We start from the raw sequence: 11,095 nt of genomic DNA, 5'->3' as shown, positions 1-11,095 counted from the left end.
GTTGGGAATGGGAGATGGGGTGGAGTTGGGGGTAAAGAAAATGGGTGGGGTGAAACATGGGCACATTCCAGCCCAGCGAGGACAAATGCAGTAGGGTCAGTCTGTGTAAGTGACTGATTCCACCTCAATAAAAACCAAATAGTATTCTGATCATCCAATCGATTAAATCTGGAAAAGAAACAAGGTCTTGTCAACAAGAGTTCCACAGAAGGCTACAGACTGTGACTCCTGTATTTAGTATCTGCAAGGGCATTAACAAGTGTCTGATGGCACTAAATTCAGTGGAGTCAAAAGAGATCTGGGAACAAGATCCCTGGACACCAGAACTTGTGGAAAGATTTAAAAACATCAGTGCCCACAAGAACTAGATATATTCTAAGCAGGCTGAAAGACAGGAGGCAGGAGCCAAGATATGTATTTGGTTTCACTAAAATATGTCACACAAGATTACAGACTTCTTCTAAGAAGAAAGATGAGGCCATTTTTTCACCCGTAAGTTACCTGATCTGATCTAGCATAAAGCAATATTTGGAAAGAACTCCTTAGAATCTAGGTTGCCACTGTTAAATTTGAAGTTTTTTTGTTTTTGCTTCACATGTGTCCAAGATCAAGGTCCTCACTACTACGTATATCTAATTCCCTCCCCTCAAAATATACTACTTAACAGAATTTGTGTGAGATTTTTAATTGCATCTTATATATATTTACCCATTTGCAAATATTTGTTGATAAACTTATATAAGGGTAAAAGGGGATAAATACATAAACCAGAAAGAGGAGACTCAGTGAATTTCAAAATCCCTAGAAATTCCCTTGAAAATGCTCAAAATTATTTGGTCTATAGCCCTGCCCCCAAGGAAGCCACATTATAAAACTATTTTAAATTTTGGAAAATTCTCCAAAGGTAACACAAATGTGATCATTAGAACTAACAGATATTGATGATGGGCCACCAGGTATAGATGCTTTATTTCAGTCTTTCCAATGCCATTTCCATAAAACACCAAATTTGCCAGATTGTATGCTAATATTTTAAGAAGAAACTAAATAAAATGATAGCCAAAAAACCTGCATATTTCTTGGCTCCTCTCTATCGCTTTATAACCCTAATATTTATTTTGGTAGTGAGAGTGTTTCTAAAGGAACAGAAGGTTAAGAATGGGTTTTATGAACTTGTTCTGAGGTTTCTGGAATGTCTCTTTAATCTGATAAGGGACACTAAATAAAGATACTAATGACTTTATGTCCAGTAGTAAAGAGAACACTGATAATCCATAGTATGATCTGACAATGGAAATATACAAAATATCTGTTAGATGTTCTTAATCAATCACTTATAAGAAGTGAGCAGCTAGATGACTTTGTATATGATGCTTTGAACATGCTTGGAAAACAAATGAATATAATGGCATTGGTTTGTTTCTCCTAATATTGCTAGACAAAATGGTGTGGGAAAGAATGAGCTCAGAGATTTGAAATCCCAGCTCAAACGCTGCATAAATAACCTAAGAACGTTTATGTGTGCCTTCAAGGAGACCCTTACGTCCGTTAGCCACGGCACCAAAATTGCTGAAAATCTAACACAAAGCTTCATCCTGTGACTGGCTGAATTACAACACAAGATGATCTCCCAGCTTGAAGGGAAACTACTGTAAAAATGAGGGCATTGGTGGGGAAAGAATAGGATCCTGAAAATTGGACTGGGGATATGTGGATAGACTCTGATGAAGCTGGGGGATATTGAGCCCCTAAATTAAAATGAGTCTTCTTTGCTAGTAGAAGACACTTTCCACTCCCAGCAGAATTGGCTTACCTGCCTGTATCAGAAGTGTCTTCCCTAAGCTCTGTGGAAGTGACCTCCCCACTCCCAGTGGCAGCAGCATCCCCCTGCCAGTGTATTACCCGGAGTGGTATTGACATTTCCATTTCCACCCGATGGGATATCCAATTAATTTTATGTATTAAATTGACTGTGCCAGGGCGACTGGGTGGCTCAGATGGTTAAGCTTCTGCCTTCGGCTCAGGTCGTGACCTCTGAGTCCTGGGACTGAGCTCTGCATTGGCTCGCTGCTCAGTGGGGAGCCTGCTTCTCCCTCTGCTTCTCCCCCTTGCTTGTGCTCTCTCTCTCTGTCAAATGAATAAATAAAATCTTAAAAAAAATAAATTGACTGTGCCATGGGGTGCTCAGATTAAACGGAGCTGTTGAGGGTGCTGGAGTCAACTGCAATAGACTCCCCTGAGGCAGTTGCCAAAAAAGACAATGCTGATTCTCCTTAGGGCTCACCCAGACCACTCCTGCTTTGCTTCTAGACCTTAAACTAGACTCAAGTCCCAGCAGTCCCTAAAAGGGAAGTATAAGGGATGACCCATGAAGAGATGTGTTATACTCCAAAAAAAATGACTTTACTTTTCTAATTTATACAGACAGGAATCTGGGGAACATGTGTGGGGATGGATGCTAAGGGTGTGAGGTAATGGTGGAAGGGACATAAAGTTGAATCAGGCCAAATTTATTGGTATGGGTTTATTAAGCAGGGATTCTGCATTTAACGTTGCAGCTTGTGGAGTTAGAAAAGGGTCTAACAATGTGTTTGCTTGGTTGACATATGGACCATAAGGTGTCCCACAGTGAGTGAACTGGAAATGCCATTCATGCCTTGGTTTCATGTAGAAGAGATTCAAAAGCTTAGGGAGATTGGAATATTAGAGTGTATTTGTCATTTAAGACCTACTCACCCACACTGGGAGGGTTCAGAAGACTTATTTTTCACCAATACTGTGAGAAATTTGTGAGGGGAGCTCTAGAATCCTTGAAGAGCTCTGTGATTGTTTTTCTCTGTAGAACAGACCTTACAGTGGGCACTGCAGTCACTGAATTGGGAAACCTAAATGCAATGGGAGTAATTGGATCTCTGTATGGCCAAGGCCAAGTGGCAGCACTCAACCACCAAAGGCAAGTGCATATGGTACTGTAATGGACAGCAGAATCAAAAAATCCATCAGAATAGTCTAACTTGCTCAGACTAATGGTATTGGCTAAATGATTGGGGTGTTCTAGAAATGTAATAAATAGAAAGCCTACTAAATCTGGGCTTGATTTAAGTAGAAAAATTATACGTCAACTGAATAAAAGTTTTTTTTTTAAAGATTTTATTTATTTATTCGACAGAGAGAGAGAGAGAGAGCACAAGCAGGGGGAGCAACAGGCAGAGGGAGAGGGAGAAGCAGACTCCCCACCGAGCAGGGAGCCTGATGCGGGGCTCGATCCCGGGACCCCAGGATCATGACCCGAGCTGAAGGCAGCCACCCAACCTACTGAGCCACCCAGATGCCCTTGAATAAAAGTTTAAGCTGAGTCAAAAAATAGAGTTACAGTCCCTCAATCAATTTCCAGACTTGAACCAGTTTACAAACCCAAACCCCTTAAATGAAGCAGAGGCCAGGTCCCCAAGAGGAAGGAACCTGGTACGCTACTGAAAATTTAAACTGTTAATCTTTTTTCCAGCCTTTCACTAAAAGAATACAGCCTTTTACTAGGGGAATTGTGCAGTGGGGAGAAATAGTCCAGGTGCTACTGGACACTGGCTCTGAACCGACATGGGTTCTAAGAGACCCAAAATGTCACTGTGACCAACCAGTCAGAGTAGAGGCTTATGGAGGTCAGGGTATTGTGGAGCTTTAACTCAGATCAGTGGATCCCTGAAACCATTTTTTGGTTACTTCTCCAGTTTCAGAATAGCCATACTGAGCAGCTGGTAGAATCCCCACAATGGTTCCCTGACCTGTGGAGTGAGGGCTTATGATGGGATAGGCAAAATAGAAGCCATTAGAACTTCCTCTACCTAGGAAAAGCAATATTATAATCCTGGAGAGATTGCAGACATTAGTGACACCAAAGACTTGAAAAATGCAGGAGTGGTGGTTTTACCACATTCCCCAACCAACTCTTCTATTTAACCTGGGCAGAAAACAGATGAATCTTGGAGAAAGACAGTGGGTTATTGTTAGCACAACCAGATGTGGTTTCATTTCCATAGCTTTCCATAAGGCCAAACAGAAGCAATTTGCTTTCTGCTGGTAAGACCAGCAATACACCTTTATTCTATACCTCGGGGGTACATCAATTCTCTAGCCTTATATCATAAAGTCGTTCTCAAGGATTTTACCTTTCTCTTCCACAAGAGATCAGACTGATCCATTACACTGATGACATTATGCTGATTGGACCTATGGAGTAACTACTCTGAGTTAGCAACTACTCTGGACTTGTTGGTAGGACATTTGCATGTTACAGGATAGGATATAATTCTAACTAAAAGTTGGAGGCCTTCTACCTCAGTGAAATTTCTAGTGGTCCAGTGGTATAGGGCATGTGGAGATATCCCTTCTAAGTTGAAAGATAAGTTGTTGCATCTGGCTCCTACTACAACCGAGGAAATGGAACAATGCCTAGTGGGTCCCTTTAGATTTTGGAGGCAACATATTCCTCATTCAGTTGTGTTATTCTAGCCTATTTACCCAGCAACTCGAAAAGCAGTTAGTTTTTTAAAAATTTTTTATTGTTATGTTAATCACCATACATTACATCATTAGTTTTAGATATAGTGTTCCATGATTCATTGTTTGTTTATAACACCCAGTGTTCCATGCAGAATGTACCCTCTTTAATACCCATCACCAGGCTAGCCCATCCTCCCACGCCCCTCCCCTCTAGAACCCTCAGTTTGTTTTTCAGAGTCCATCGTCTCTCATGGTTCGTCTCTCCCTCCGATTTTCCCCCCTTCATTCTTCCCCTCCGAAAAGCAGTTAGTTTTGAGTGGGGAATAGAACTAGAGAAGGTTCTACAACAGGTCGAGGATGCTCTTCAAGCTGTCCTTCTGTGTGGGCCATATGTTCCAGAACATCCAATGGTGCTTGAAGTATCAGTGGCAGATAGTAATCCTTTCTGGGGACTTTCTCAGGCCCCCATATGTGAATCACAGTGCAGGCCTTAAGATTTTGGAGCAAGACCCTGCCAGCATCTGTAGGTAACTACTTTCCTTTTGAGAAACAACTCTTAGCCTGCTAAGGGCCTGAATAGAGACTGAATGCAACTGTGGGCCATCAAGTTACTTTATGACCTAATGTACATGATTAGGCCCAAATAGGCTCTGAATGCATAAGTAATTTACATGAAGTGGCCCAAATGCCTGGTGTCCCAATTCCTGCTACATTGCCTTCTCTCTTCCAGCCTGCACCTATACATTAAGGATTCCTTACATTCAAGTGTCAGAAGAAGAAGACTTGGGTCTGGTTTATAGATGGAATATTCTGCATGATATCCAGGCACCATCCAAAAGTAAACAGCTGCAACACAGCAGTCCCTCTCTGGGACATCCCTGAAGGACAGTGGTGAAGGGAAATTCTCCCAGTGGGCAGAACTTCTAACAGTGTGCCTGTTTGTTCACTTTTCTTGGAATGAGAAATGTCCAGATGTGCAATTATATACCAATTTGTCAGTTGTGGCCAATAGTGTGGTTGAATGGTCAGGGACTCAGAAGGAAATGATTGGATAATTAGTGACAAAGTCATTTGGAGAACTGTGTGTAAAGACCTCAATGAATGGGCAAAAAATGTGAGGATATTTGTGTCCCATGTGAATGTTCACTGAAGGGTGACCTCATCAGGAGGTTTTTTTTTTAAAGATTTATTTATTTATTTGAGAGAAAGAGAGAGAGTGCGAGCGGGGGAAGGGGCAAAGGGAGAGGGAGAGAATCCTCAAGCAGACTCCCTGGTGAGTGCAGAGCCCAACGCAGGGCTTGATCCCACGATCCTGAGATCATGACATGAGCAGAAATCAAGAGGTGGACGCTTAACTGACCGAGTGCCCCAGGTGCCCAGGCAGGAGAGGGTTTTAATAATTGTGTAGATAGGCTCTCTCTCTCATTCTCTCTCTCAAATAAATAAATAAAATCTTTAAAAAAAAAAAAAAAAAAGAAGGGCGCCTGGGTGGCTCAGTTGGTTAAGCGACTGCCTTCAGCTCAGGTCATGATCCTGGAGTCCCGGGATCGAGTCCCGCATCGGGCTCCCTGCTCAGCGGGGAGTCTGCTTCTCCCTCTGACCCTCCCCCCTCTCATGTGCTCTCTCTCTCTCATTCTCTCTCTCAAATAAATAAATAAAATCTTTAAACAAAAAAAAAAAATAATTGTGTAGATAGGATGACCTGTTCTGTGTATACCAGTCAGCCTCTTTCCCCAGCCACTCCTGTCATCACCCACTGGGCTCATGAGCCAAGTGGCCATGGCGGCAGAGATAGAGGTTATGTATGTGTTCAGCAACATGGATTTCCACTCATCAAGGACAATCTAACTATGGCCACTATTTGAGTATCCAGGCATTCTTGGCTCTATTAGACTCAGAAGCCCAAGTCACAGTAATTCTAGGTAACTTTTCTAAATTCCCCAAGGGAGACTGTTATAATGTATGGGCATAACAGGTAAAACAAATTAAACTAGATGTGTCTATTGATAATATATTTCTAAAACAATTGCCAGTGGTGGTGGCCCTTCTGTTTCTCTTTTTTGCTATTATAGCTATAGATGTCCTCACCCAGCCACATGCCTGTTGGAATAATCCCAAATTCCTAGCCTTTCTCATGGGAACCACCAAAAGGGAACCTGTCCACCTGCCTTTTTCAGTGAAAACAGTAAGTACAGCACAGTATCAGCTAACTCAATGTACAGAGGGCCTTCACTGGTGATATGCTGGATACTGGGGTCATTAGGCCCACCATCTCACCCTTTAATCTGGCCAGTGTTAAGACTGGCTTCCGATGAATAGAGATTTACAACTGATTATCAAAACTTGAATGCACAGGTTCTTGCCATTAAGGTTCCTGATATTATAGAGATGATAGATGCCATCTGAAAACCTTAGGACGCCTACTTTGCTGTTCCAGATCTAGCCAACATGCGTTACTTGGTCCTTATAACTGAATACTCACAACCTTAATTTGATTTTCATTTTGAGGGCACCCAGTCTACCTTTACTCGGCTGCCCAGGGTTATCTAAATAACCCCACTATCATCTATAATCTATTCAGACAAAATCTAAATTTACCCAGATTCACCCATTACTGCCTTTGACATGAGACTCTACTAAGGAGACCTCCTGACGTTGCCATCTGGGATACTTACATCTAATAGTAATACAACATTTACAGCAGGGAGGGTGGGCCGTTGCCTCACATAAGATCCAAGGACCTGCCATTTTTGTTCAGTTTCTTAGCATAGTGAGCTGAGGGGTGCAAAATTCCTCTCCCAGTAAAACATCAACTCCATACAATGACCTACTACATGGCAGCAGGCACAACAAATGTTAGGTCTCTTCACCTTTTGGAAGCAACACATTTCACACTTATCCATTCTACTTAGGCCTATTTATGCTGTTACATGTAAATTGACTTCTTCCCCTTGGTGAGAACCTCAACAGACTGCCTTACAAATGACTCAGCAAGCCATACAGCAGGTCTTGTCCTTCGTCTCTGCAGCATCAGATTTGTGGGTTGAATCATTGGCAATGCCTGATTATGCCTCATGGAATCTCCGGACTAAGCATGGCTCTATGGGGTTCTGGACCAGACATCTGCCCCAGACAGCAGCTCAGTATAAGTTACTTGAGGGCTAATTTTTGGCAGTCCCCTGGGCCCTTTTAGAGACAGAGGTATTAATGGGCTGACAGCCAATACTGCTTTGTATACAAGTCCCCATCCTGCTGTGGATCAGAAATTCAACCCAGCAGAGGCTTGGCATGGCCACTGAGGACTCACTGTTAAATTGGGAATGGTACCTTTTAGGAAAGGGCTAAACCTGATGTCAAGGGCCTTTTTAAATTACAGGAGGATGTGACTTCCCTCCCAACTCAAGGGCAACTAGTGGTACTCCCACAGTTGGTTCCTTTAGCAGTTTTGGAAGCCCCTTGGGACCCACCTTCTGACATGGAAAGAGAGTTGGTGTTCTTCACTGATGGCAGCACCTCCACTGTATGCAATGCAGCCTGCTGGAAGGCCACAGCATATCATCCTGCTAGTGGCATATCCCTAAGTCAGGGAGGGCTCTCCTGTCTCGGCCCAACTGGCAGAATTGGTGGCCGTGCACTTGCCTCTACAATGGCCAGGTTGTAGAGACGCCCAAGCACATACATTTTTGATGATTCCTGGGCAGTAGCCAATGGGCTTGCAGTGTGGTCTGCACAATGGCAAAAAGATAATTTCATGATTTAAGGAAAGCCCCTCTGGAGTGCCTCCATTTAGGAGGAAATAGCCAATTTGTACATAAGGATTATGGTCAATAATGTCTCGGCATACACATGCTAACAAACACAAGAAACATATTATAATAACATTGCAGACTCATCCAAATTACATACGGGTTCCAAATGAGCCACCTTTTGGAGTACCAAACACAGCCCTGGACACAGCTAATCCTCTAGAGATGCCATATCCATAGCAGAGTGGGCCCATATTATATCAGGCCATAAGAGAGTGACAGCACTCACTGGGCATACAGGTGCAGCACCCCCCCCCCCCCACTGCTTTAGCCAAAGTGGTGGCAGGTAAGTGCCCCTTTTGCTCCCAAAGAAAACTCCGAAAAGTTCCCAGGTGGGGACATGTGCCCCTTGGTGACAGAACTTATTTGGTGGAAAACTGATTTTACCAGACCACTGCTGCTTTCTGCTGGAGCTCCCAGGTATGCTGCCACCATCATAGAACCTTCACTGGACTTCTGCTGGCTGCTCTTTCCAAAAACGCTGCTTCCCATCATAGAATCTCCTCCTTAACCAGGTATGTGTGTGTCCCCTTTGGCCCATGAGACATTGTAGATTTAGGTCAAGGTACCCATTTCACCTCCTAAGCTGATTAGACAGGGGCTCCAGAAACACGGAGTCTAGTGGAATTTCCACCTAGCCTATGGTTCTCAAGGGGCTGGACTTAGAGAGAGGCAAGTGATTGCTGTTCCTATTGTCGAGACATCACAGGATGGATTGTGAGTTTACCCAAACTATTCTATGATGATGCTGTCTTGGCATTCATTTTGTGTGGCCAAATGGCCCACAAGAGCCTTGGACTGACACTAGTCCCCTCCAACAAATTCATGCCCTAGAGAACAGCTATAAGCAAATGTAAATTCTTGGTGGGATCCTCTCCCCTGAACCCCCAAAGCCTTGTGAGCAACAGTCTCCCTTGCTTTCCAGAGCCTTTCCTTTGGTGTCCCTTAAGATAAGAGCCTTGTGGAGCTTACCCAAACCTGCCTCTTTTCAGCTTGAATTGACCAATCTGACCTTAGTCCAAGAACCCCAAAGCCCTCCTTCCACGGAAAGCATGTGCCCCAGGTCCTGCTGCTTACTCTTTGCCTTCACCCTGTCTTGACATCCCCTGTGGCCCCTCTCTACATGCTGTGTACTTTCTCCAGGCCCTGTGAGTACTAAACTTCTCTATTTCGGTTTCCCTTGTGGTCCTTTTGTTGAACTACAGCCTGCCATGGCATACTCTGGTGTTGTACTTAATAAATATTAATTACATGTTAATTTAACAAATTCACAACTGAAGTTCGTTCAAGTTGTTTTGTAGTTCTCCCTTCTATTTCTCAAGTTTAAGAAAATTAATATAGACTCAGGGCTTACAGTAGTGAGAAGCCTACTCTGGGCCTTCAGGTGACCTTAAGGAACATTCTGTCCACCCAATTCACACCAACTTCCATACAGTTCCATACAGTTTTTGTCCTTTACCCTTCATCACTGCCAAGACTGGGCAACGCTGGTGTCAAAGGAAATATTAGCAGAGCAAACTCTTGACAGTTTGCACAGCATAGGGATCAAAGTGTGAGAGTGAGGACAAATGGCAGTTGAGGCCTACGGTCAGTTTAGGAAAGAAAACAACATGGTCTTCTTTCAGGATACGCCTTAGTTTCTCTTTTAGCTTCCGAGAAGCTTTTCTGTGTGTCTCATTTTTTCCCCCACTTTCTTAATGATATTTTATGCTTTCACTGTATTTCTTTGGCCAGTTAATTAGGCTCTTTTTTTTTTTCCCCTAGAAAGACAGGAGCTTTAATTTCCTACTTTCGGAGAGACTCACATTGGCTTACATTATTTTAAATGTAGCAGCGACAGTATGTATTCTGTAATTTACACATGAATTGTAGCACAAATTCCTTTTTTATTTATTGGGATTATAAAAAAAGTGAAAGTAACTTATGAGATAGTGTTACAGAAGTAGATAATTTATTCTATTTGACATCCTTTTCTTACATCCATTATGCCATGTAGTATCTGGGAGGCTGTGTTGCTCATTTCCAGAGAGAATTCATTTTGTTTTAATGACAAATGCAGTTTAAGACTGAAGTAATTTTAACATCCTAATGTCTTTTTTCTATTGAGTTACCTTTCAATTCAAATGAAATGTGGTTCAGTTGCCTTCTGGCAGTTGCTTTTCCTTACTTCCCCTCTCCCACCTTTTTCTGTTTCTGCCCCCTTCTCTCATCTCAAGTAATGACTATATTCTTCTGTTCTATCTTCTAGAAATGTTTCTGTTTTGTCATTACATTTAAATCTAAAATCTTCCTAAAGTCATTTTTTGTGATAGTAATGTAGAAGTCAAATTGTATTTTATTCCATATGGCTATCCAATTGACCCAGCACCACTTATTTAAAACAAACAAACAAACAAACTTACAAACATTTTCTGACTGTTCTGCATTGCCACATTTGTGGTAAAAAAATATATACAGTTCCTGAGATTAAGAATTCCTCATATTGGGGTGGGGGGATGGGTTAGCCTGGTGATGGGTATTAAGGAGGGCACGTTCTGCATGGAGCAAACAATGAATCATGGAACACTACATCAAAAACTAATGATGTAATGTATGGTTATTAACATAACATAATAAAAATATTCTGATTATAAAAAAATATATATATACAGTTCCTTTATTTCTCTTGTCTATATTATGTCCTATTTTCCTGTTTGTCTATTCTTAAACAGTACCACACTGTCTTAATTATGGTAGCTTTACATTGTCTTGATATCAGATAGAGCAGGTCTTCCACCTCTGACTTTCTT

This window comes from Mirounga leonina, unplaced genomic scaffold (assembly GCF_011800145.1).
Source record: "Mirounga leonina isolate KUSES-001 unplaced genomic scaffold, KU_Mleo_1.0 Mir_126, whole genome shotgun sequence".
In the NCBI taxonomy this organism is placed as follows: Eukaryota; Metazoa; Chordata; class Mammalia; order Carnivora; family Phocidae; genus Mirounga; species Mirounga leonina.
This window is presented reverse-complemented; position numbering follows the sequence as displayed.